Below are 27277 nucleotides of genomic sequence, written 5' to 3' on the forward strand. Positions count from 1 at the left end.
GGTAGAAGGGCCTCAAGTGATTAATAAGAGACCAGATGGATGGTCAAAGCAAAAATATGAGTTTTAAGTTTAGATTTAAAGGACTCATCAGTGTCAGCATGTTTGATGTCAACAGGGAGATTATTCCAGAGAAAGAGGTTTGATTGACTTCTTTTGAACTCTGAGGACTCACATGATCTCACTTAAGAACCACTACAGCAGTCAAAGCAAGTCCAAAATTTAAATATATAATATATTATAATATATTTAAGTATTATTATAAGTTTTCTTCTTCTTCTTCTGTGTGGGAGGAGTGAGAGTGGAAGAGCTGAGAGTTTGAGAGATTTTTCTTTCTTTCTTTGCTTTTTCTATCCTTTGTTTTTTGATGTATTGTTAGTTGTGGTTGTTTTATGTGTTTAGTGTTGTGTTTTATTAGTTTACTGTAGTTTATAGCTGTTTTGTGTGTTTCTGCTGGCCAGGCTTTGTCTTGGCCAGCATGGCCTCCAGTGGCTTCACCAAGTTGTCACGGAAGCATGGCATCAAAGTTGGTGCTGGCTCTCCGTGCAGCGTGGAGGAGGTGGCGTGGTGGGATCATCGGGCACAGTTCTGTGAAGTCTGCTGCTCGTATGAACAAGGCAGTGGTTTTGTTTTTGGAGAAGGTGGAGCAGGTGAATGTGGTGGTGGAGAAAGGGATCACTGCAAATGGGCTGTTTGAGCCGGTGTTACCTTTAACGCAGCCCGCGGCGAGGATCACATTGTCCAACGTGCCTCCATTCATTAGTGAAGAGTTTTTAATCGGAGAGCTGTCTCGCCATGGGAAGGTAATGTCCTCGATTAAAAAGGTTTTGTCAGGTTGTAAATCACTACTGCTTAAACATGTTGTGTCTCACCGCCGGCAGCTTTATATGATATTAAACAACAAGTCGGAAGACTTTAACTATAGCTTTACCGTGCGAGTGGATAATTTTGATTACACACTGTTTGCTACATCTTCTCTTATGAGATGTTTCGGCTGTGGTGAGGAGGGACATATTATTAAGGCTTGTCCTAACCGTGCCGGTGTTACAAATCAACTGGTTTTCACGTTAACTGGTTACCTTTGTTTGTAAACGTTGGGCCTCTGTCACCGCGACTGCAGGATGTTCCAATCACGGAGAGAAAATGTAGCTGACCTCGCTAATGCCTGAATGCACGTCCATATATATATCTGATGATCTCTCGCTGCACCTGCTTAATCCAAGCATGATGCCTCATGATGTGAAGTACAATTGTGGGATCCGAAATACTGGACACCATATTCTGTATACATGTTCAAATAAAAATAAATAAATAAAAAGTCACCCGGGTTGAGCATAGTTTAGCGGGTAGAGCACCCACCCCATGTGTTGAGGCTATAGTCCTCGTTGCAGGCGATCCCGGTTTGAATCCCGCACCCGCACCGAGCGGTCTTATCCTGCATGTCATTCCCCCTCTCTCTGCCTCCTGTTTCCTGTCTATCTCTACTCTCCTGTACATTAAAGGCAAAAAAGCCCGAAAAAATATACTTAAAAAAAAAAGTCACCCGACACGGGATTTGATACTGAGTGTGTCAGTAACCAACTGCAAAACACTACAGCGTAGTGTTTAACCATTACGCCACCCAACTACACGGCAACTAGCGGTCACAAGGTGATATAACAAGTGTTGAAGTACAAATGATGTGTGCACAGCCACGATTTTCAAAACACCACGGCCAAATTAACTTGTGACCACTGTTATTACAATGACAGCCACCTTACAGGTCCAGCTTGTTGCACCTATGAAAAACATTTCACGATGATCAAAGATCACGTTTGGTAAAGGTGGTCGAGGAAAATCACGCATTTGATGTTTTAGACACGTTTACGTCCGTCAGTCCGTGTGTTGTAAATCATGTTGGAGCAACAGTGTGTAAAATAAAACAATTTGAAGTCGAGCAGAGTAACGTGTGGCATAGCTATAGGATATCCACACATATTGGCATACTCAGTTATAAAATCATTCATCACATCACTTGTTGATTTGAGGAAGTTTAGACTGAATGGATAGTGGGTAGTGGAGCGAGGAAAGCAATATGACCAAATATGAAATTGAGCCTAAAAGATCATTTTTGTTTCCTGTGGCTATTTAGTTAGATAGGATTGTTATAGTTTTTGTTCTCCCACTCTGAGTCTGGTTCTGAGGGTTCTTCCTGTTAAAAGATGTTCTCCCACTCTGAGTCTGGTTCTGAGGGTTCTTCCTGTTAAAAGATGTTCTCCCACTCTGAGTCTGGTTCTGAGGGTTCTTCCTGTTAAAAGGGAGTTTTTTCACCAAGTGCTGCTCATGTGGGAATGTTGGGTCTCTTTAAAATGAAAACCTGAAGAGTTCGGTTTAGACCTACTGCTCAAGGTGTAAAGTGCCTTGAGATGACTTTGTTGTGACTTGGCGCTATACAAATGAAGATAGATAGATAGATATCCGCTCGACTTCAAATTGTTTTATTTTACACACTGTTGCTCCAACATGATTTACAACACACGGACGTAAACGTGTCTAAAATATCAAATGCGTGATTTTCCTCGACCATCTTCACCAGACTTGATCTTTGATCATCGTGAAATGTTTTTCAGAGGTGCAACAAGCTGGACCTGTAAAGTGTGTTATCATTGCAATAACAGTGGTCACAAGTTAATTTGGCGGTGGTGTGTTGACAGTCGTGGCTATGCAAAAGTCATTTTTAATTAATTGTATTACTTTATGACAATTATTTGCAGTGTAGATACGCGGTGTAACGGTAAATCACTAGGCTGGGAATATTTTGCAGTTGGTTCAAATCCCGTGTCGGGTGACTTTTTATTTATTTATCTTTATTTGAACATGTATACAGAATATGGTGTCCAGTATTTCGGATCCCACAATTGTACTTCACAACATGAAGCATCATGCTTGGATTAAGCAGGTGCAGCGAGAGATCATCAGATGTATATATGGACGTGCATTCAGGCATTAGCGAGGTCAGCTACATTTTCTCTCCGTGATTGGAACATCCTGCAGTCGCGGTGACAGAGGCCCAACGTTTACAATCAAAGGTAACCAGTTAACGTGAAAACCAGTTGATTTGTAACACCGGGATGGTGATCGTGCTGAGGTGAGTGAGAGGGAGAGTGGAGCAGGTGAGGGGACAGGTGAGGTGGGTGCGGTGACTGGTGGGGAGACAGGTGAGCTGGGTGATGTGACTGGTGGGGAAACAGGTGAGGGGACAGGTGAGCTGGGTGATGTGACTGGTGGGGAGACAGGTGAGGGGACAGGTGAGCTGGGTGATGTGAATGGTGGGGAGACAGGTGAGGGGACAGGTGAGCTGGGTGAGGTGACTGGTGGCGAAACAGGTGAGGGGACAGGTGAGCTGGGTGAGGTGACTGGTCAGGAGACAGGTGAAGGGATAGCGGAGCTGGGTGAGGTGAATGGTGGGGAGACAGGTGAGGGAACAGGTGAAGTGACAGCTGAGCTGTGTGAGGGTGGTGCAGCTGTTGGGACTGGCGTTGTGGTGAAGCGGCGCAGTAAACGTAAGAATGTGGTGAATGCTGCTGTGGGCGGGAAAGCTGGTCGGCTAGAGACAAAGCTGAGTGCTGCAGACAGCAGCGACAGTGAAGGCTGTCTGTCTGACTGTAGTGACCTGTCTCTTTCACAGGTAGCTGCTAGTCAGGACCACAAATTGTATTCTAGTCAAATGTTTAAAACGTTCCTGCAGATGACTAAAGACATAAAATGCCTGAATATAGAGCAGCATTTTCCCGATAAGCTTGCATTTTACAACTCAGCCAGACATGTGATTAAGAACAGAGCTTCATCAGATCTCACTGAGCAGGAAATACATAGACTAAAAAAACAGATGACGAAAGTGAGAAAACAACTCAGGTTTTAATGATGATGAGGCTGTTGATTTTATTTTTATTTATTTACTGTCATGTTTTTATTTTTAACATTTCCCTCATGATGGATTCTTTTAGAGTGGGGACGTTAAATGTAAACGGTGCCAGACAAGAGAGAAAAAAGGGCACTGGTGTTTGACACAGCAAGGTTGAAAAATATTGATGTTTTGTTTTTACAAGAAACGCACAGTGATGAATGCAAAGAGGTGGACTGGAACAGAGAGTGGGAAGGACAGGTAGCTTTGAGCCATAACACCTCCCTCAGCGGTGGGGTGGGCTTCCTGTTCTCCAGAGCTTTTACTCCATCATCTCTGGAGGTCGAGCATGTTGTAAAGGGGAGGTGTCTTTTAGCAAAAGCACAATTTGAGCATCACACTCTGGTTTTTATTAATATTTATGCTCCAACCAATGGTCCAGAGAGGAAGAGCTTTATAGAACAAGTCAACACTAGACTGAATTGCTGTGGCTCGGAGGAGTTTTTATTCTTAGGTGGGGATTTTAACTGTACTGAGTGCGAGTTTTTAGATCGTAACCATGCAGAACCTCATCCAGCCTCCCAACACGCTGTGAAGCAGCTGGTCTATTCTCATGGCCTTGTGGATGTGTGGAGAAGGATGAACTCAGACTGCAGACAATACACATGGTCCCATCTAAGAGAGGACAGGATCTCTTTAGCTAGACTTGATCGTTTTTATTGTTTTAAGCACCATTTTAATGTATCATGCCTGTTGGTTTTACTGATCATTCTTTAGTTTTATGTCAATTTACTGTAAAGAATATTCGACCCAAGAGTGCATACTGGCCTTTTATTTCAGTTTTAACTTTTGATAAAGGTTTTAGTGAGGTTTTAAGTTGTTTTTGGACTGCTTTTAGAAACAAGAAAGCTGATTTTACATGTCATAGACATGGTGGTGGGACCATGGCAAAACTGAGATAAAGCTCTTGTGTCAGCAGTATACTCTCAATGTCTCACGTGACACCTGTCGATCTATGAAACACCTGGAGACTGAGATTGTGGAGCTAGAAACAATGTGTTTCCACGGAAAATTGGGGATATATTGAAATCCTCAAGTCTAAAAAAATGGCCTTAGCCAACCTGTTAGATACGAAGGTACAGGGTGCACTGGTCCGTTCCCGGGTCCAAAACATTAGTGCGATGGATGTTCCCTCTAGCTTCTTTTTTGGCCTGGAAAAAAAGCATGGACAGACAAAGATGATCCACTCTTTGCTCTCTGACACGGGGCAGGAACTCGTTGAGCCAGGTCAGATACGGAGGCGTGCTGTGGATTTTTATTCATCTCTCTATACCAGTGAGTATGATGAGGTGCATGATTCACTGTTTGAGGGGTTCTGTGGTGAGCTACCTCAGGTCTCTGAGGAGACTAATGCACAGCTGGACCGGCCACTGCAGATGGAGGAGCTGCCGCCCTGCAGAGTATGCAGGGACGGAAGGCTCCTGGTATCGATAGCCTGACCGTTGAATTTTATAAAGCCTTCTGGCAGATTTTAGCACCTGACTTTAGATGTTCTTAATGAAAGCCTGACCTCTGGTTCTTTGTTTTCTCTGGTTCGTTTTATTTAACACTCTGTCCTCAGCGAAGATGAACTGGGCTAAGAGTGACGCCCTTGCTGTTGGAAGATGGCATGATGATCTCCCAGTTCTTCCCCAGAATCTGTCTTGGAAAACAGACGGTTTTAAGTATCTTGGTGTCTTCCTCGGCAGTGAGGTGGTGACCAGGAAGAACTGGGAGGGTGTTGTAGAAAAAATAGAAGGTAAACTTAAAAAATGGAAGTGGATGCTCCCTCAGATGTCATACAGAGGTAGAGTTCTTGTGCTGAATAATCTTGTGGCCTCAATGCTCTGTCACCATCTGGCCTGTATGGATCCTCCCTCAGGTCTTTTAGTCCAACTCCAAACAAAAATTGTTAATTTTTTTTGGGATGGTTTGCATTGGGTGCCACAGGGGCTGTTGTTTTTACCCAGAGAGGAGGGGGGCCAGGGCCTCATCCATTTGGCCAGCAGAACTGCCACCTTCAGGTTACAGTTCATCCAGAGGTTTTTGACAGGACCAGCTGATCTGGTGTGGAGAGATGTGGCCAGCTGCATTTTCAGGCGTGTGAGTAACTTGGGACTGGATGCTGCACTGTTTTTAATTGATTCCAAATTCTTAAGGTTACATGGGTTACCTCTGTTTTATCAAGGTGTTTTTAAATCATGGGCCTTGTTTGGGTGCAATTCAGGGAAAAGCTCTACCTCTCTGTTCTGGTTGCTGAAAGAGCCGTTGGTTTATGGAGCAAGGCTGGATGTCTGTAGCGGAGCCACACCTGGGCTGATGGCAGCGCTGTGCCGGACCAAGACTCTGGTCCTAAAGCAGCTGGTAGACGCTGGGGGACCAGCGTTGACTGATTCCCAGGCTGTGGGCCGTTTACTGGGCATCCACTCCACCAGGGTGGCTCAGAAGGTCCTGGAGCTCTGAAGACAGAGGCTCTCAGGACCGGAGAGAAGCCTCCTCATGGCCTACAGTCAGGGAACTGAACCTGACAACAGTGATCCCTTTCCATAGGTTCATATAAGTCCTCAGTTTGGAGAGCTGGATGGATCTCTCCTCCAGGACCCTCAGGTACTCAAACTGCACACAGTCGACAGAAAAATGACTGGCAGGCTGGAGGAAGATGGGGCGGGTTCACAGTGGAGAGTGTTATACAAGCCTCCCCTCAGGAAGAGAACAGCCGACCTCCAATGGAGGATTCTGCACGGTGCCATCGCCTCAAATGCTTTTATTTCTGTCCTCAACCCTGCTGTGTCAAATCAGTGTCCCTTCTGTGGCATTCGTGAAACAGTTTATCATGTTTTTAGCGAGTGTAAGGGGCTTTCAGTGCTCTTCACTCATTTAACGATTGTTTTTAGTTTTTTTGGTCAAACTTTTAGTAAAACAACATTTATTTATGGTGCAGGGTACAGGAGAATAAACCAGAAAAAGTGGCAGCTCCTAAATTTTATTTCCGGTGAAGCCAAGTTGGCGATTTTAGTGTCCAGAAGGAATAAAGTGGAGGATAAAGCAGTTCAGGAGGCAGTCTCAGTGTGGCGCTGTAACACCAGATGTAGACTGAGGTTCAGTTTTTATAAAATGTGTAATAATTTGGATTTTTAAAATATTTTTGGTGTTATAATGCTGTCTTGTGTACTGTTGTTGGGGATGAGCTGTATTTTGCACAGTGTCTTCAGGACTGAATGTCTCACTGATCTGTTTATTTTTTATTTTTCTGGTATATTTAAAATTTTTGGCACTTTAGCACTTTGTTGTTGATTGTGTGAATTGTACCCTATGAACGTGAATAAAGTGTGTTTGTAAATATAAAAAAAAATCTTCTTCTTCTTCTTCTTCTTCTTCTTCTTCTTCTTCTTATTATTATTATTATTATGATGTTTATTACAATTGTAATGCTGTGTCATTTTCAGAGTATGACCTGAGAGTGGTGCTGGTGGGTCAGGAGAGAGTGGGGAAGAGTTCAGCAGGAAACACCATCCTGGGAAAGAAGGAGTTTGACTGTAAGTTCAGTAGCACACCTGTGACACTGAAAAGTGAGAAGAGAGAAGGCACAGTTCTGGATCGCAGAGTCAGTGTGGTCGACACTCCTGGGCTCTTCAGCACTGAGCTGAGTGAAGAGAAGGTGAAAGCAGAGTTGATGAAAGCAGTAGAGCTGAGCTCTCCAGGTCCACACGTCTTCCTCCTCACCATCCAGCTCGGAAGATTCACTGAACAAGAACAGAGAGGTCTGGAGACACTGAATATGATGCTGTCCCCTGCAGTCACTGATCACACCATGGTGCTGTTCACTTATGGAGACCGACTGGAAGATACCAACATAGAACAGTTCATCAGCGAAGATGAGAACCTGAAGAAGCTGCTCAAGAAATGTAGCGGCCAGTACCATGTGTTCAACAACAGAGAGATGGGAAACACTGATCAGGTCAAAGAGCTCTTTGACAAAATTGATTCCATCTTCAAGGGAGAATACTTCACTCTCCAGCCCGGTGATATGGGAGGATCTTCTATGTCAGGTACATCTGTCTATAATTCAGTGGGTAGATTCATTAGGAGGATTCCCCAGTTAGTTCCTAATGTTCTAACACAATTATCTGCTTCATCACAGGGAGGGAGAGATGATGTGAAAGAAAGAGGAGAAGAAAGAGATAAAGAAGAAAACAGGGAGATGGACAGTGAGAGAGACAGGGAGGAGAAACAGGATCTTTCAGTACAGGATACCTGTACTGAAAGATCTACATATCAATAAAAACAAGATACACAATACAGAGCTGCTTCAGTAAAAAGCAATCATAAAAAATTGCATATAATAAAAAAATGTCCAATTGTGGCATCTCTACATTGGTTGATGGCACGTTGTAGACTGACCTGTCACCACAGATCAAAAATACACTAGCATTTATATTCCTACAATGTTTTTAAAGTTTGCTCATAAGTACTTACACTGTACTGTATGTGTCACTAAGGTAAAATTACTACAGAAACAATCAATCAGAGTTAACATGAAAGCAGTGATGCTGATCAGATTTTAAATAAAATAAATTAGATTGCATATTTTCCATCAACAGAAATGTCGCTAACATTTGTTTCACATTAAACAGGGCCTGATTTTAATAGCTACAACATCTAACCTAAACTAGCCGTACACATGAACACACACTCAGGCTGTCAGTGATGTACAGTCCTTTACTTAATCATCTGAATTCTGGTGAAAGAAAGAGGAGAAGAATGAGATAAGTGAGGAGAAAGTGATACTTTCACTGAAAGATCCACATCCATAAACTCATCAAGAAACACCAACAATCACAACATGAAAAATGGTAAAATGACCAACATGTTGCATTGAATCAATCATATAATATAATATAATATAATAATAATAATAAATAATAATAATAATAATAAAAATAAAAATATGTCTAGCATCTATACATTGGTTAACTGTATGTTTTAGACTGACTCGTGACCACAGGAAATGAATTGGAACATCTGACTTTGGAGGGGGCGGGTCAAAAATATCATAAGTACTTTACTGTATGTGTCATGCAGGATGCTGGTTTGATCATTACTGTCAAAATCCCTACCAGCAACACACTGTCCAAAATTTTTTTTTTAACTAATATTTGTCATAATTGGATTCTGATATTTTCCCAAATACATTTTCCTCATTCTAATAATAATACAAAAATTTATAACAAATACAATAAAACATTATTTTAAACTGCAAGAAAGATAATCTATTTTTATTTCATCTGTTAAATTGTTCTATAGTTTAATCTTGTTTTATGTCTTTTGTGAGCATTGTATAACTTTCTCTTCTAAAAAAGCTGTATGGATAAAGTGTATATCATTACTACCCTTGATGTGGTTCTTGTCATCCAACAATCAAAATGTAATAAAATATCATCTGTTTGATAAAGTTATAGAAATAATCAACCTCCTTAATGCCACATGTTGAAAAGTAACCAAGTACATTTACTCAACTGTTATGCTTACAGTTATGAGGTACTTTATTTTATTTCCATTTATTTCCGTTCTATTTCAGAACTTGTCATTTTATTACATTTATCTGACAGCTTGTTAATGGTTACTTTACAGATTAATTTTTGGGTTGGTTAATTTCAGAGTTCAGGATCATGTTTAATGTAGTATTGATTATCTAAAGTTTTGAGTTGGCTACATTCTCATTTAGATAAAGGTTGACAATGAGACAAAAAAGAGACCTCATGACTGAGTTTGTCTAGGGACTTCTTGTAGTAATTATTAGTAGTTTTATTTTCATTCATAAGTTTGTCCTTTACAACATCAATAATGTCCTTTTGAAATTCTCCAACAGAAGCAGAGGAATCACAGCTCAGGATTGTACTTGTTGGGAAAACTGGAGTTGGCAAGAGTGCATCAGGAAACACCATCTTGATGAGAAAAGCCTTTAAATCTAAGCTGTCCATTACCTCACTGACATCATGTTGTCAGAAGCAAACAGCAGAGTTTGATGGACAAACACTGGAAGTTGTTGATACTCCAGGTCTGTTTGACACACAAACAAAAGAACAGGAAGTGGTGACAGAGATTGGGAGATGTATCACAATGGCTGCTCCTGGTCCTCATGTGTTCCTGGTTGTGATCCAGCCAAACAGATTCACAAAAGAAGAACAAGAAACATTGAAAATCATTCAGATGATGTTTGGAGAACAGGCAGCAGATTACACAATGGTCTTGTTCACACATGGAGATGATCTGAAGGAGGAAGAAGTCACCCTGGATACATTTATTGGTCAAAGTCCAGTTCTTCGTGGTTTCATCAAACAGTGTCATGGAGGATACCATGTTTTTAATAACAGAGACAAGGATCCTTCTCAGGTCAGTCAGCTGCTGAAGAAGATCAATGGAATGGTTCAGAGAAATGGAGGAAGATACTACACCAGTGAATTGTTTCAAGAGGCTCAGAAGGCCATAGAGGAAAAAATCAAAAAACTCCTGAAGGAAAATCCAAGTATGACATACAGCGAAGCAAGAAAAATTGCAGAGCAAGACAACTCATTTATTTCCCTTCTTGTTGCCATTGCTGCCAGTGGTGCTGCTGGAGGAGGTGTTGGGTTGTTTGGGGGTCCAGTGGGAGCTGCAGCAGGAGCTGCAGCAGGAGCTACAGTGGGAGCTCTAAGTGCAGTGGTAAAGAAGAAATGTGTTATTCAGTAAATCTCCAACATGAATTAGCCATGAGCTTTAAACCAATATTAAAACAAAGATACAGGAGTCATCATGGTCACAATTGTTTTTAGCTATTTCACAGATTTGATCATCTCTACCAACAGTTTGTTTTCTGTTTAATTTGTAGATTAGGAAGATCTTTACTGCACAAACTATTCCTCTATATGATTCATTATTCATCATGTCATCAATGGGACACTTTTGAATTATTCAGTCCAAAACAACAACAATATGACATCCAATGTAATATTTAAGGCATTGATGACAAAGGACACACTGCAGTGCTGCACAGTTGCTAGAGGTCAACAGAGGTCATATGAAGTCTGTAATGCTGCCTGGACTCAGAAATCTTTTGTGTTTTCGATCACTTCATTTCTGACTGATCTCTGGCCTGCTTAACTGTATTGTTAGTGTTTGTAAGTTTTTGGTACATTGTGGTCATTTCAGAATCAAGGACCATGTTTAGTGTAGCATTAATTATTAACATTATTATTATGAACTTATTGGCACATTTTAAAAGTAAGAAGAGTAGAAGAGTAGTACAGTTAGGGGTCATTTATCCATGGACAGATGTTGGGTCACTGTTGATATAAATGATGATGATACAAATTCACACAGATGAATATAGAGAAGAATGCATACATGCACACTTACACTAGTTTTATAGTGCTTTCAAAAATAAATAAATAAATAAATGAAATAAAAATGAGTCCAAAGTATCTTCTGACATCTTTACTGTAGACATGTAAATATGGAACATTTTCAGTGACTAAATAAAAATGAATCAAACTCAGAAATGAATTGAAATACTGTCTTTCTCTTTTTTAAAACAGTATTCAATTATTTTTTGTTTTTTTTTAAACCTGTAGAATTGCTCATTGTGTTTATTAAAGCACTGTGTAAATTTAGGCACTGTAATAAAAACCTGGCATTTTCTTTACTTTGGTGGTTACTGGCATATACATAACATTAAAGCTGCAAGCAGCGTTGGGCGGGACCTCGCCCCCTTGCGCACATCGGGCCGTGGCGAACCGGTGTCGTGCCAAAAAGTGATCGTCTGCCAGAATCTGATTTGTGGCCGCGGGAGCGCGCACAGCAGCCCGTTGAGCGGTAGCGCTATAAAACGTCTGATTTTCTTTGGATTAAACGGTCATAATATGCATATACACACAATTATCACACAATATCACAACTGTGGCCAAAAGAAGTGTAGTTTGTAGCGAAATAAGACATGGCAATTACGTGATAGACATGTCTCTACAGTGTGTTTATGATTTATGGGTGTGTTTTCAAGAAATTATCACTTTTGCAATGATCCTTGTGACTCTGCATTGTTTTTTATCTGATCTGGGCCCTACGTAGTATTTGCTTCCCATGTTTGGATGTGTTTTGTATATCTAATATTATTGTTTATGCCTACTATTAAAATAACAAACAGTTTTCACCTGCCAAAAATTGATTGGAGGCCAAATGCAGTTACTGGTAGGTGATTTCTGCCTAAATATGACTTGATCTCATTCAAGAGCTTCATAATATAAACTCTAGAGCTCACAGGACAGTTTGGAACTCTTTTAAAGGACCATTACTACACAAAATGGGCTTTTTCACCTGCCAAAAATTGATTGGAGGCCAAATACAGTTACTGAATGGTGATTTCTGCCTAAATATGACTTGATCTCATTCAAGAGCTTCATAATATAAACTCTAGAGCTCACAGGATAGTTTGGAACTCTTTTAAAGGACCATTACTACACAAAATGGGCTTTTTCACCTGCCAAAAATTGATTGGAGGCCAAATGCAGTTACTGAATGGTGATTTCTGCCTAAAAATGACTTGATCTCATTCATGAGCTTCATAATATAAACACTAGAGCTCACAGGATAGTTTGGAACTCTTTTAAAGGACCATTACTACACAAAATTGACTTTTTCACCTGCCAAAAATTGATTATTGCCATTAATTTGATAATGAAAAGTGTTTTCTTGCTTTAAATGACTTCCTATTATTCAACAGAGCAATATTTAGCTCATTATAGATTAACCTTTACTCTGTACCCTCTGGAAATGGTGTAAAGGGCCAATGCTACGCAGAAAATGCAGTTTTTTACTTGCCAAAAATTGATTCCTGCTCCAAATTTGATACTGAAAATGGTTTTCTGCCACGATATGTCTTCATGTAACTCTTCAGAGTTATATTTACCTGATTATACCTTAACCAGTACTTTACTGTTGAATGTCTGCCACGTGACTTTAAAAATATAGAAATTTCCTAGACTCTTATTTCACTATTTCCTTTTTCAAAAGTCTTACTTTATTAAAACCCTGATTTTTTTCATTTCTCAATGTGAATCTCAGTTTTAAAGCAAATGAGGACAAAAACAAGTTAACAGTTATACTAATATTGTTTCCCAGTGCTGTAGTAAACATTTGTAAAAGATTTAGCCTTTTACAACGCTTTCTGTACTTACAAGTCAAAGTTATGTCTGTAATTACTTCATCATTCTCCATTTTCATGCTTTATTCCAATAAAAATGTGGTTTGAAACTGTAAGAAACTTTGCATATTTTGCTGTTATCAAAATTTTAATGACATTGATGCAATGGACATTTAAAATGTTCATTTTATTAAAAGACTGTTCAAGTAACGTTGGACCAATTTTTACTGCATGTCGTTTAGATCATGCATAGATCATTCATGAGACACAGGGGGCTAAATCCCTCAAGATGGGCATGTGAGACCATGCCCCACCCAATTCAAAATTGGACGTCCTGTGGGGCCTATGCATTGAAGGTTTGTATTACAGTATGATTAAGCATACTATAAGAATTTGAATGAAAGTAATGTTTAATCACAAGCAGCAAAAGCTCTTGGGTCATCAAAATAGCAAGTTTAATTGATAATGTGCACACTGTCTATTGATGATTTGATGTAGTCAATCTAGAAACATTTACTAGAGACGTCTGAAAGTTGTAACATGTATAAGTTGAAGCTAATGTCAGTCACATTAACTCCATCATTGATTAGATAATCTAAACTCTGAACTTTGCCTTAAATGTTTGACGTTACACAAAAGCATGTTTAATAACCATGCATGGATGCAAAGGCATTACAACTAAATTCATTAAAAAATTGCACGGAACAGGTGCAATGCTCGTTTTTGTCAGTACAGCTAAGAGTATTACTGAAAAGTAGGGTTATTTGATATACAGAGGAAGAAAGAATGTAAAATAGTTAAGAATGTTCTGGCATTCCAATTTTACATGCACTGGGTTGCTTTAATTAATTAAAATTACACAAAGATTAAAGCTAGTGTTGGTGTTGGGCATTGTATAGTTCAATGACATTCAAATGATTATTTTAAGATTACTGTTCCTTCCCATGATAAATCCATTCTTGCATCTTTTATTCACAGTTTGCTGAGTGCATCTTGGGTGGACTGCCCTTGGAGTTTGACAACTCCACTACAGGTGTCTTCAATATAAGAGAGTGCATTGCAGTCTCTCTTCTTGAGAATACAGGTTTTTCTTTTTTCTTACATTTTAAAATGAGCATATATTAGGCTCATTTGCTCTGACAAACATTGCTCATAGATTAGAAAATTATCTTTATTCCTTGTTTTGGCAGATGACTTGTCAAACCTGTGTCATATCTGTGGGGAGCTGGATGGGGACACCAATTGGGTAACTGCTTATGTTTTCCTTGTCCTTCTTAAGCTTTTTTTTTAAATCCAAACATTATTTCTAATTTCATAAAAAAATGAATACACAAAACAAAATACACTTTAGTGTTTAATATTATAAATGTCTAATAATTTCAGATTGGCTGTGACATGTGCGCACAGTGGTATCACAGGACGTGTACAAAGAAGCCAGACAGAGGAAAAAAGACATTTATTTGTGCAGCATGCCAGTAGCAAGGGTAGCTACTGGCTGGTAACCCCAATTGTATATAGTTGCATTTTGTTTATCTAATGTATATAGTAGTATTTTTGTATATATTTGTTAGCATGCTGTTAAGACATTTTATGACAATTAATAGTTCATAGTTCATGTATGTAAGTATGTATGTATGTATGTATGTAAATAATAATAATATTTTGTGATGACATGTATGGAGTGGCTTACTTATTTTAAGACGCTGTTTCTATGGTCATAAAGTAGGAACATTGTTTTATTGAAGACATTCAACAGTAAAGTACTGGTTAAGGTATAATCAGGTAAATATAACTCTGAAGAGTTACATGAAGACATATCGTGGCAGAAAACCATTTTCAGTATCAAATTTGGAGCAGGAATCAATTTTTGGCAAGTAAAAAACTGCATTTTCTGCGTAGCATTGGCCCTTTACACCATTTCCAGAGGGTACAGAGTAAAGGTTAATCTATAATGAGCTAAATATTGCTCTGTTGAATAATAGGAAGTCATTTAAAGCAAGAAAACACTTTTCATTATCAAATTAATGGCAATAATCAATTTTTGGCAGGTGAAAAAGTCAATTTTGTGTTGAAATGGTCCTTTAAAAGAGTTCCAAACTATCCTGTGAGCTCTAGAGTTTATATTATGAAGCTCTTGAATGAGATCAAGTCATATTTAGGCAGAAATCACCATTCAGTAACTGTATTTGACCTCCAATCAATTTTTGGCAGGTGAAAAAGCCCATTTTGTGTAGTAATGGTCCTTTAAAAGAGTTCCAAACTGTCCTGTGAGCTCTAGAGTTTATATTATGAAGCTCATGAATGAGATCAAGTCATTTTTAGGCAGAAATCACCATTCAGTAACTGTATTTGGCCTCCAATCAATTTTTGGCAGGTGAAAAAGCCCATTTTGTGTAGTAATGGTCCTTTAAAAGAGTTCCAAACTGTCCTGTGAGCTCTAGAGTTTATATTATGAAGCTCTTGAATGAGATCAAGTCATATTTAGGCAGAAATCACCTACCAGTAACTGCATTTGGCCTCCAATCAATTTTTGGCAGGTGAAAACTGTTTGTTATTTTAATAGTAGGCATAAACAATAATATTAGATATACAAAACACATCCAAACATGGGAGGCAAATACTACGTAGGGCCCAGATCAGATAAAAAAACAATGCAGAGTCACAAGGATCATTGCAAAAGTGATAATTTCTTGAAAACACACCCATAAATCATAAACACACTGTAGAGACATGTCTATCACGTAATTGCCATGTCTTATTTCGCTACAAACTACACTTCTTTTGGCCACAGTTGTGATATTGTGTGATAATTGTGTGTATATGCATATTATGACCGTTTAATCCAAAGAAAATCAGACGTTTTATAGCGCTACCGCTCAACGGGCTGCTGTGCGCGCTCCCGCGGCCACAAATCAGATTCTGGCAGACGATCACTTTTTGGCACGACACCGGAAAGGTTTCAGTTAGGGGCATTTAGATGTCTTCAGACCTGGGCTTTTATCGGACACTGCAATGAGTAGATCACTCACACACACACTCACACATAAACACACGCACACAAAGTCACACATATAGAGACACACTCACTCACAAATATACACACACACTCACACATAAACACACTCACACTCTCTCTCTAAAAACATAATAATACAGTCAATAAACTTGACCTAGAAACAGAAAACTGAGACATCTTTTCCTCATCAGGTATCATGAGTCATTACAAGTTTTCTCCACTGGGTGGCACACTAAAACCACAAATGAATCAGGATGACTGCACAGCACAAATGAGCCAGCTACACACAAACACACACACACACACACACACACACAGTCGTTGCCATGGTAGTTAACGACTGTGCAGCATGAGGACAGGGCATGCACAGACAGTGATTTGAATGGGAGAGTGTTATGACTGGTCATTTTGTGTTTCGGTCTGTTTGTGTGCCCTGTGTTTCTTTTGATTTTTTCCTTAACAGGCAAATAGTGGTGTGCCATCACGAAGCCATGATTGGTTAAGGAGGTTTGCATCCTGGCCTGCGATTGGCTGCAGCTGGGAGGAGCCAGCTATAAAATGGCCAAGATGGCGGCAGTCTGGGGGCAGCAGGCAGCAGGCAGCAGGCAATTCCCCGTCCTCCTCCTCTCCCAACCTGCCACACTTTTGTTTCTGTCTTGGTTTCTTTGAAAGTAGATATGGGTTATATAGGCTGTGTCTCAATTCCGACCCAACTGCGAGGCTGCATCCTCGAAGTACGCGGCCTTTGCGGCCTTCGAAGGATGCAGCCTTCTGAGGAACCTCCGAAGGCTGCATCAACCGTTGTGAAATGAGACGGTCTAGCCTTCGAGGCATTTCCTGGTTGCGTCACCAGCTGTTCCCGCCCATAAGACGAGAAAGACGCCACGACCGAAAAGACGGTGAAAAAGCTGACAAAATTATAAGAGAGAAGAAAGGAGAAGAATAAAGGAAAGGAGAAGAAAGAAGGAAAACACACAAGAGAAAGAATAATAAAATAATAATAATCTGTAAATAGTTATTCCTGATGTAATTTTTGTAAATAGTTAAATGTTTCATCACTTGATAATAAAAGAAAATATTTAATCCCTTGTTCTTCCTGAACAGTAGCACTTTATGCCGTTTGTTAACCCTGTTATAAATTGTACTTAAGTTGTAAATACTAAATGGAATAGACAACGTGTAACAATTGACAATATTTTTTATTTTATAACATTAACATAAAATCACCACTTCTTTTTCGCCTGGTGGGGCTGGACCTTCCCCTCCATGCCCATCTTTTCCAGTATTGTTCTAAACACAGAGGGAAGCAAGAGAAAAGGTAAACACAGGGATGCTATGTTAACACACAAAAGGGTTCTAATATAGCAAAAAATTATCATAATAATGAAGTATAACATATAATAGTGACAATCCCAAACGTAGCTCTTTATTAAAATCTAAATTTGTTCATCTTAGTCTATATATATATATATATATATGTGTATAGCCTATATATGTATATATATAAATATAAGTAAATATTTATATATATATATATATATATATATAAGTAAATATATATATATATATATATATATATATATATATATATATATATATATATAAATATAAAAAAATAAGTCAAGTAATAAAATATAAGTAATTAGTAAAAGTATAAAAGTATAAGTAGTAAGTACAAATAATTAAATAAAACAAACCAATACTTACACTTGAATGAAAAGTCTTCACCTGTTGGTGTCGCCATTGTTGTGTTTTCGCGGCACTGAACAGCGCCGCGCAAAGGATCTTGGGATCTGGGAGGCCGCGAAGGATAGTAGCGATGCATCCTCGAAAAAGAGGGAAAAGAAGGCCGCATTTCAAGGCTGCATTTGAAGGAGTCTTCGAATTGGGACAGCCTTCACGCGGCGTTGTGACGTAATCGGCCTCTAAATGCGTACTTCGAGGATGCAGCCTCGCAATTAGGACCAGATTGGGACACAGCCATAGTTTATGTTGAATAGTAAGGGTGGACTGCCAGTTTTTGTTAATCTTGTTTTCTCCTGTTCATTTAGCCAGGGAGCTAAGTTCTTGTCATTTGTTTTTTTCAGATAGGATTGTTTTGTTTGTTATTTTGGCCTTGGTCCACCCCGAAGTTCGATTTTGTATTCTATTTATATCTATAAATTTATTTATTACTTTGTATAAATAAATATTTTCCTTATACACAATTATTCGCCTGTGGCTATTTGGGAATTGAGGAAGATCGGCCCAAATCAGGTTATGCCCTAGGCACCCCTAGACTGGGGCGTAACAGAGAGGAACAAGGTGCACATGTGGGTCCACAGATCAAGAAGTATAAAACATAGCCAGACCAAATTACACACATCCATAGATGAGAATTGTGGTTACATTTTGCCGTTTGAATGGAGTCTGTAGCTGAAAGTATGCAGGAATAATGTATATATTTTGAAATGCCTGAAAAATCGTCAAAAATCATACATTTAAAAGGCAAAATGTGCACTTCCTGTTGGATTTAGGTCAGGGGTGTCAGTGCGTGTAGGTCTTGATAAGACAAACAATTTTGTTTTGGTTTGATCTCTCTACGACATTCCTATCAGACGTAGTGGCCGCTTTAGTGTTTCTAGGTGGCGCTAAAGAGTTCGACGTTGTTTGTTTTTCCATTTTATCGAATTTTTCGCCAGACCTGATGTGCGTTCCAAATTTGGTACAGGTTTAGGGGGTCAAATTAAGGCTCAAAGAGGCGCTAGAATAATAATAAACGACAAAAACAATAGGGTTCTTGCCTCCAGGCAAGGGCAGGACTCCTCTGGAGTCCTTGCCCTCTTGCCTTTCAGCTCAGTCCCTAATAATATTCTCATTTTGCTTTTATCATAACACCAACAAATGATGTAGTTGTCTGGCATCCTATCATCCCACCATGATAAACAGGCTACTATCACCAACACCTACTATAACACTGTTGACCAGCGTGACATCACAGTATCCAGTACATGCTCTATGCAGCAGGGTCCATACCTGCTTGTAATGCACAGCTCACTTTGTGTTCACCTGAACTACTGCATGTAGTCTGTGTGTGGATCTTTGCTGCCCTCTGCAGGATCACTGCAAAACTGTGAGCTCTGTTCAGCTGCAACCTGATGCTGAAGACAGGTGAGTGAATGTACAGGAACAGCTATGAGAAAAAGCAGTAGAAACAAAGGCAATCACACTCATAATCACCTCTATCATACTTGGCACCTTCCTCTGGGAACCCCTCTTTATAAGCTAATGGTACCCTCCAGTATGGTTTGGCAGTTCCAGGTCTAACCAGAGGAGTGCAAGTCCAGCAGAGGAGAAACACGTTACAAACAATTATCTCATTCAACACTTAACAATAAAAAGAAATGTTTGAAAAAACAAAAACTAGTTTCTGTATCTTTTCTTAAAAGTGTAACAGAAGTAATAATGAAGATGTGAATTCATGCTACTCTACACTACAACAGAGTCACCTCCCAGCCAGCTTGATCTAATTAATAATGGACATGACTATGCAGTGTGTATGTGTAAGTGTGCATCTTACTTTATAGGGCACAAGCTCACCCTGTGACAAATGATATCATATGTTAACCTTTCAGATCCTCTTGTTCTTCAGCAGCTGCTTCATGTTTGATGGTAACTGGTTCAAACTTGCTGTCTGTCAGTTTTAAGGTTCTATGTATTTTCAGTAAGTCTATCTCATAGACCTTTGTGTCAGATATTTCCAGATGAGTACACTAAACAAAACATTCACCACAAAAAGTGATAATCAACCATCTAGTTTGTCCATGTGATATCTGATCTGTTTAAGACATGTCTCTGTTCTCTGTTTGACTTGACTATGGTTTAATCATCTATGGTCTTGTACATCTCTGACTCTTCACTTTTTAGTTTCAGGTAATGTGTACATATGCTGACAGTACTAGTACAGGAACCCTGCACCTCTTTAGCTAAAGTATAGCACCACTTACTCGCTGTTTGTGAGATTAAAAATGATTCAATCTAGTCTTCTAAATAAAGATAATGTCCCTGTTTTTATCTGCTTTGTCTTTAATCAATGTGCACAGTGGCGATGAAAGATTACTTACTTTTTAAAAGTACTAATTCCACAGTGTACAAAATAAACATCATGGTGACTAAATGCCACTGTTTGAGAAATAATGTACTTATACTTGTGCTTGCAGTTTCATTCTGAGGATCAACCTCATGGATGCACCAAGAGGACTGAACACAAGATGGCAACCTCTTCATTCAGTAAAAGTCTTACCGCTTCCTCTGAGGTTTAAGGACCATGGAGAATGAACATAAGAGTTCATAAGAGTTAATCTGTGAGTGAGTAAACTCACTGAAGTCCTTGCATAAAAATATTTTTATTTTTATTTTTATTGGACCTAATGGTTCAAACTGAGTCATTTTCAACTAATATACAGAGTCATTTTCTAGTGTTTGTGACACTAGAATATATTCATCATTTATTATCTGTTTGTGGCTGTGGCCACTATGTTACAGTCACCTCACAGTCCAGTACTGTTACTTGGGGGGGGGGGGGGGGGGGGTTGATTTATTGTGATGTCACAGGTCAGCCAAATATTTGACAATAGTGCACAAAGAAGAACTGTGGTCCTAAATCACCATGTGACATCTTGTGGACTTTCACTTGCAAAATTGCCACAAGCTGAGGATTTGAATTGAATGTTTCTGTATATGCTTTCTTCTTTTGTAATTCCTATTTTATGTTTTGTGCAGTTTGAGTATACGTTTATTAGTTAATAAGTGTAAAGCTTCCACTGTTAGATTTATAGATTTAAATGGGCAATCGAGAAAAACAATATGGACAACTGAGATGAGAAAAATGCAAAAGATAAGGAATGAAGGAAACAAAAAAAGAGGTTCCTCGAAGGGGGTTCATCTGTTCTCTTACAACAATTATAGAGAAAAAGTTTACTTCTCATCTTTCCTTATTTGACATCAGCTAGATCAACCCCTTTCACATGCTCATTGGCTCTTAGGCTTGGACGTCAGCAGATGACAGTCTACCTTCCAGTGTCTTATGACAATAATTACACATTTTTTCTAAATCATATGGACTTCTGCCATCATTACCTTTACTTGAAAAAGTTTTACCATACCGGCCAAATGACTCCGCATTGCTAACCCTAAAACCACAACAGGCACGGAGCTCTTCAAAATTCCTTCATTAATGAATTTGAATTAATGAATTGTTTCTCCTAAGGAGGTGGTGCCCTGACTAACAAGAGCTTAATTATTAAAAAATCCATAATTTCGCTACACCTCCTATTGGGTCAGTTTTCATGGGAGACAATGGCTATTCAAGAGGGCCAGTAAAACCCATGTCACAAGCTTGTTATTCCTTCCGCTGCCTCCTTTTGCTTTATTTCATTTTGCAGATGGTTTTAGTTTACTTTCATTTACAGTAGGTATGACAGTTCGCAACGTTGCGTGCAGCATGTTTCAGGCTGGGGTAACAACTTTCTTGGTCAGTGTACTTTCACTTCCTGTTCACAAAACTAACACATCAAGTTTCCCACTATATCTTTCTTTTTCAGATATCATGTCTGCACATTTTAAAAATATCTAGCAGCAAGTTCATTCAATGGCCATAAGTTCATATAATGCATAACTTACACAAATCATTGATTGATATAACACTTAATTAAGTACAGAACACAATAAGTGATACATGTAACACTACACACTACACTTACCTGACAGTTAAATGTTACTGTTGTTGCAGATGTTCATTTGCAAATTGAGATCTTACTCACAAAATATAACAGATAAAATACAATGCATTATTATTAATTAATCTATCTAGCATTATATAAGAATTAAAAGCTGTACCCTGTACACAAATTGAATATGCTGGTAAAATTTGAGGAGAAAGTACTGTTTATTAAGGAGCTGAGCAGAGTGCTACTAAAATACAAACTCCTTATGAGAACAACTCTGCTCTCCTCCTACAGGGTCACTATACCTGCCCTACAGGTAAAGTGTGAGTGCAGCACATAGCCTATGGGAAACCTCATGGTATATGCCAAAATAAAATACAGGAGAGGGAACGGTGGATTTTTTTTACTGCTGTGATCTCAGTGCATTGACACTGGAGTCATTATGGCCTTCCTCACAGTTAGCCTTACACTTTCATTTTGTGCATCGCACACTCATCCATTCCACTCGTTGTCACCACAAATACACATAGGGTGCAGCATGTTTCATACTGAGATAACAACTTCCTTGGTCTGTCTACTTTCACTTATTTGTATAACATAGTTTGCAACCACATCTTCCTGTTTCAGATATCATGTCTGCACATTTTGAAAATGTCTAGCGGTTCATTCAAAGGCCATTCAAATCAAGACAGGCCTTAGCTGGGCACCCCAAATCGCTAAATCTGCCCCTGCTAGTGCTCCATTGTGTGTTATTATTAACATCATGTCTTCAGTGGTGGAGAGCAGGTTCCTTGCTGCACCATTATTTCTGGGGGAAAGAAGTCCTTGTACAAAACACTTCACCTCAGAGTTTAAGTTTAAGTTGTTTTATGCTGCAGGGTGTGTTGGTCAACTAGTCTCTGTTAATGCAAGAGTTCCCTGCTCCATTCCAGAGTAGAAAGTTCACAATAAGCTTAACATTTGTCTCACAAAGTTAGTTATTTAAACATCAAATAAAAATAGGTTGTCTCTGCTGTTTGGGCTTTAATTGAAGATTAACTGTGAGACACATGATGTATTGACAAGATAAATGTAGACTGTCTGGGTGCTGTACCGCCCTCGCAGTCGAGTTTCTCCTTTTTTGTTCTGTCAGCATCATGTTACTAATTAACGTTTAGGAAATCAATTTTTTGAATTTTTGAATTGAGATAAGAATTTATATGTTTATGCGGAGTGAGGTTCTACTGGTTTGTTTGCATAATGGGATTTCATCTACCTGTAACGCTAAAGTAAAGACTATGTAGGCCTATGGGAAACACTGTAAAAGTAAAAATATATCAATGTTGTGTTTATTTGCCATTTACATCATCTAAAACATTTTAGTGATATCCTTAAGTCTCTTTCAGCGTCCTCTATTTAAATTGAATTGTCCCATAAAAAGAATTTCTTTACCCTCATATTGTTTGAGAATTGCAAATGAATTGTTGTAGTAGGTAGTCGGTAAACTGTAACTACACCAAATTACATTTAAGGCGTAGTGTAATAGTGACCCCAATACACTCCAGGGTGTTTCATCAATATCAATTTGTACATAGATCAAAACTCCATTCAAAACTCTGAGGAGTTGTTCTTCGCCAAGTTTCTGTAAGACCCAGATGGGGAGGAGACTAGAAGCAGCTTATAATTGGGAGATGATGATGAAAATGAAACTATTCAACAGCGAGACATCAACTGACAAGACTTCACAAGATCAACTGCCTGAAAGGACAGACATGGCCAGCAAGCTTGTTCAGCCCAGTAAGTACAATTATAATTATACTACTCATGGCATGACCTGTCATACTTTTCTCCAAATATCAGTCAGCAGAAAAGCAAACAACTCAATCTCTCTAAAATACTGACAATATAATATTCACTCAGTCTGCGCACTGAATCAACATTATTCATTGTTATATGGTAGTCAGTTGACAGTTATGTCAAAAAGAAAATCCAAGTCAGTTGACTGTAAAGACGAGAGCCATTGGCATCTTCTATCAATGTTAACCGCTAATGTTACACCTGCTGCCGGGACTGCTGTCAGCACAGACCTGCTGTGTCCCCCTCCCGCAAGACATGCACAATGCCACTAGACAATTAGACAGCAACAAGTCAAGTTTTATTACCTTGGAGAATGACAGGTTGGATGTATGTGGCTGGTACGACAGGTCTGCACCACTTGTAAACTTTATACCTAAGAGAAAATCCTAAATACAAGAAAATTGGTGAATATTCATGATTTAAGAACGAATCTGTGCGTAGTGTTTCTTGCATCTGGCCCATTTTCTTATTAAACTCAGTTGTAAAGAAGGACCTACTGTATCAACCAGATGTAAAAATGTTTTCATTTTACATCTGAATATGAGTTTTTGCACAGTCCAGTAAGATAGAAACATTACCACAATTAATTAGTTAAGTGAATTGATCAAACAATTATACAATACAATACAATTATAAGCAGGTTGGAGGTAAATGCATACAACCTCCTGTGGTTGTGATAGTATGATTGTTTTTGACACGTTTAAGATCATTAGTTAACTAATTAATTAATTAGTAATGATAGTTAAAGTTAGTTAATGATAAATGAAGACCCAAAGAACTACAGAAGAATTTTGAAAATGAATTATGATACTGCTGTATTTGTGGCAGTATTGTCCAGTTTGAAATCTTATACAGATACTTACAGTTCCTGTATATATAGAGAGAAACATGAAAGACTTATATCTGTGCAGTGGTAAATGATACAAATAGATCTGCAATAAATACCAGAATGTACTTTGTTGATTATGTTCTAGTGGACTGTTGTTTCTGGCTCTTCTTATATCAGATACCCATTTTACATGTGATGACATTCCTTTTCATCCTTTATGGTTTGTTGTAATTAAAGTATTGTTGGCTTTCGTCATGAAAATACGTAGTTGGTTTACTTCCTCCTCTAGAGCTCTTTGTGGGGAATTTCCACCCATGAAAAAATGCTGAGAAAAAAAACAGCCAGTGTGACTGAAAGGGTAAAGTCTTATAAAATGACTATAGACAATGTGTGCTTTTACATGATCAAAAGCCTAACTACTTGGTGTTTTGGTGGCAAGTTGGTGAAAGTGTTGATCCTTGTTGCTGTAGCAGTAGAGTGTGAAGCATCTGTCAGAAGAAAATAAAAAAATCCAAAAGTAAGTAGCATAAACATCAAAATAGTTTATGCTACTTAGTTTAGTTTCAACTGATTGGTGAGATATTAATCATATTCTTAAAAAAAAATAAATGTGTACTGTATAAGAAATTGTGTATTTTGACATATATATCAGTTTTTAAGTAAAATTTAGATTTTAATCAGGGGAACCAGTTGTGAATTCAAATGTTGAATTCCAAAAAGAGTAAAGGTACACTGCTTTGTCAATTTACAAAAGTTAAAAAGACTTAATCATTGTTGGTTCATTACAAACAAACAAGACCAGCTGGTATAGTGTGGCCTTGTTTTTGTGCCCCATTAGTGAGCACACTGTTACAGTATATCTGGCTCGTTTAAGAGCATAACAAAGAATGGTAATAGCTCAATGATTGATTAAAGATAACTAGCTCAGTGGGAGGAGCGCCCGCCACATGTGTTGAGGCTGTAGTCCTCGCTGCAGGCGACCCCGGTTCGAATCCCGCACCGAGCGGTCCTCTCCTGTGTGTCATTACCCCCCTCTCTGCCTCCTGTGTCCTGTCTATCTCTACTAACCTGTCAATTAAAGGCAAAAAGCCCAAAAATATATACTTTAAAAAAAAAGATAACAAGGTCAATAACCTAGGAGTTTTAAAGTAAAAAAGAACATGAACCAAGGCTACATCCAACACTTAAAAAAACTAAACCGAAACCTTCCAGGAGGGCGAGAGAGAGGAATCCATCTTGAAATCACCTGGTTTATAAAGGCTCCCAACAGGGGACCTCAATCCCTTGATGAGGTGGGAGGGACCAGACCATCTGGGAAATCTGGGAGGAGAGAAGCAAAGGCAGACCAACTAGTTACTGAGCCCTGGGGAAATGGTGTATGCATGTTTTTTTGTGTGTATGTGTTGTTTATGCATGTAGCCTCAGGGCTGCTTATGTGTCCCAGTGTCTTTGATATCAAATGGTGTTTGAGAGAGTAGTATTGCTAGAAGTGTAATGGAAAAAATCCAGTTTTTAACTTGGACTTGGAGAAAATAAGATTTCTGATCTGTCATGCCAATAAAGCTTACTTGAATTTAAAAAAAGTTTGTCCTTTACAACATCAATAATGTCCTTCTGAAATTCTCCAACAGAAGCAGAGGAATCACAGCTCAGGATTGTGGTTGTTGGGAAAACTGGAGTTGGCAAGAGTGCATCAGGAAACACCATCTTGATGAGAAAAGATTTTGAATCTCAGCTGTCCTCTTCCTCACTGACATCACATTGTCAAAAGCAAAAAGCAGAGTTTGGTGGACAAACACTGGAAGTTATTGATACTCCAGGTCTGTTTGACACTGGAAAAAAACAAGAGGAAATGGCAACAGAGCTCGGGAGATGTATCACAATGGCTGCTCCTGGTCCTCATGTGTTCCTGGTTGTGCTCCAGCTGAAAAGATTCACAAAAGAAGAAGGAGAAATGGTGGAAATCATTCAGAAGATGTTTGGAGAACAAGCACCAGATTACACAATGGCCTTGTTCACACATGGAGATGATCTGAAGGAGGAAGGAGTCACCCTGGATGAATTCATTGGGCAAAATCCAGCTCTTCTTAAGTTCATCAAGCAGTGTCATGGAGGATACCATGTTTTTGATAACAGAAACAAGGATCCTTCTCAGGTCAGTGAGTTGCTGAAGAAGATCAATGGAATGATTCAGAGAAATGGAAGAAGATACTACACCAATGAAATGTTCCAAGAGGCTCAGAAGGCCATAGAGGAAAAAATCAAAGAACTACGGCAGGAAAATCCAAATATGACAGATGAAGACGCAAGAAAAAGTGCAGAGGAAGACAACTCATTCATTTCCCTTGTTATTACGGCTATAACTAAAGCTGCTACTGAGATCCTCAAGGAAGCTTTAACCATTGCAACAGAGAAAGCTATAACTGAACTGAAAAAGACGGCTTGCATTATTCAGTAAATTTTCAATATGAATTAGCTATGAGCTTTAGAGCAATATTAACATGTATATACAGGGATTTTTTGTGTTGTGAAGAATTCTTTGAGTACACCAAAAAGTGGCATATAACTTTGAGCTGTTATTATCATTTAATTTAACATTTTTTTGCTATAATTGGCCTGTTATATAATTTGTCTAAAGTTGCAAACACCCGGAAAGACAATATGATTTCTGGACCCATGATGGCCATTCTATGATATATAAGCAGTTATCACTTTCATTTTTTTGCAAACTTGATAGTTATCACACTTCACTGACAGTTATAAGTCGATGTCATGTCAATGTGATTGGACCTAAGTG

General features: G+C 38.8%; 1 pseudogene; it reads left to right on the forward strand.

The window, feature by feature from the left end:
• The first annotated feature begins 5506 nt into the window (after positions 1-5506).
• Positions 5507-26938, forward strand: LOC128366570 (uncharacterized; annotated as a pseudogene).
• The last annotated feature ends 339 nt before the right edge of the window (positions 26939-27277 follow it).

Source organism: Scomber japonicus, chromosome 2, assembly GCF_027409825.1.
Source record: "Scomber japonicus isolate fScoJap1 chromosome 2, fScoJap1.pri, whole genome shotgun sequence".
Taxonomy (NCBI): Eukaryota; Metazoa; Chordata; class Actinopteri; order Scombriformes; family Scombridae; genus Scomber; species Scomber japonicus.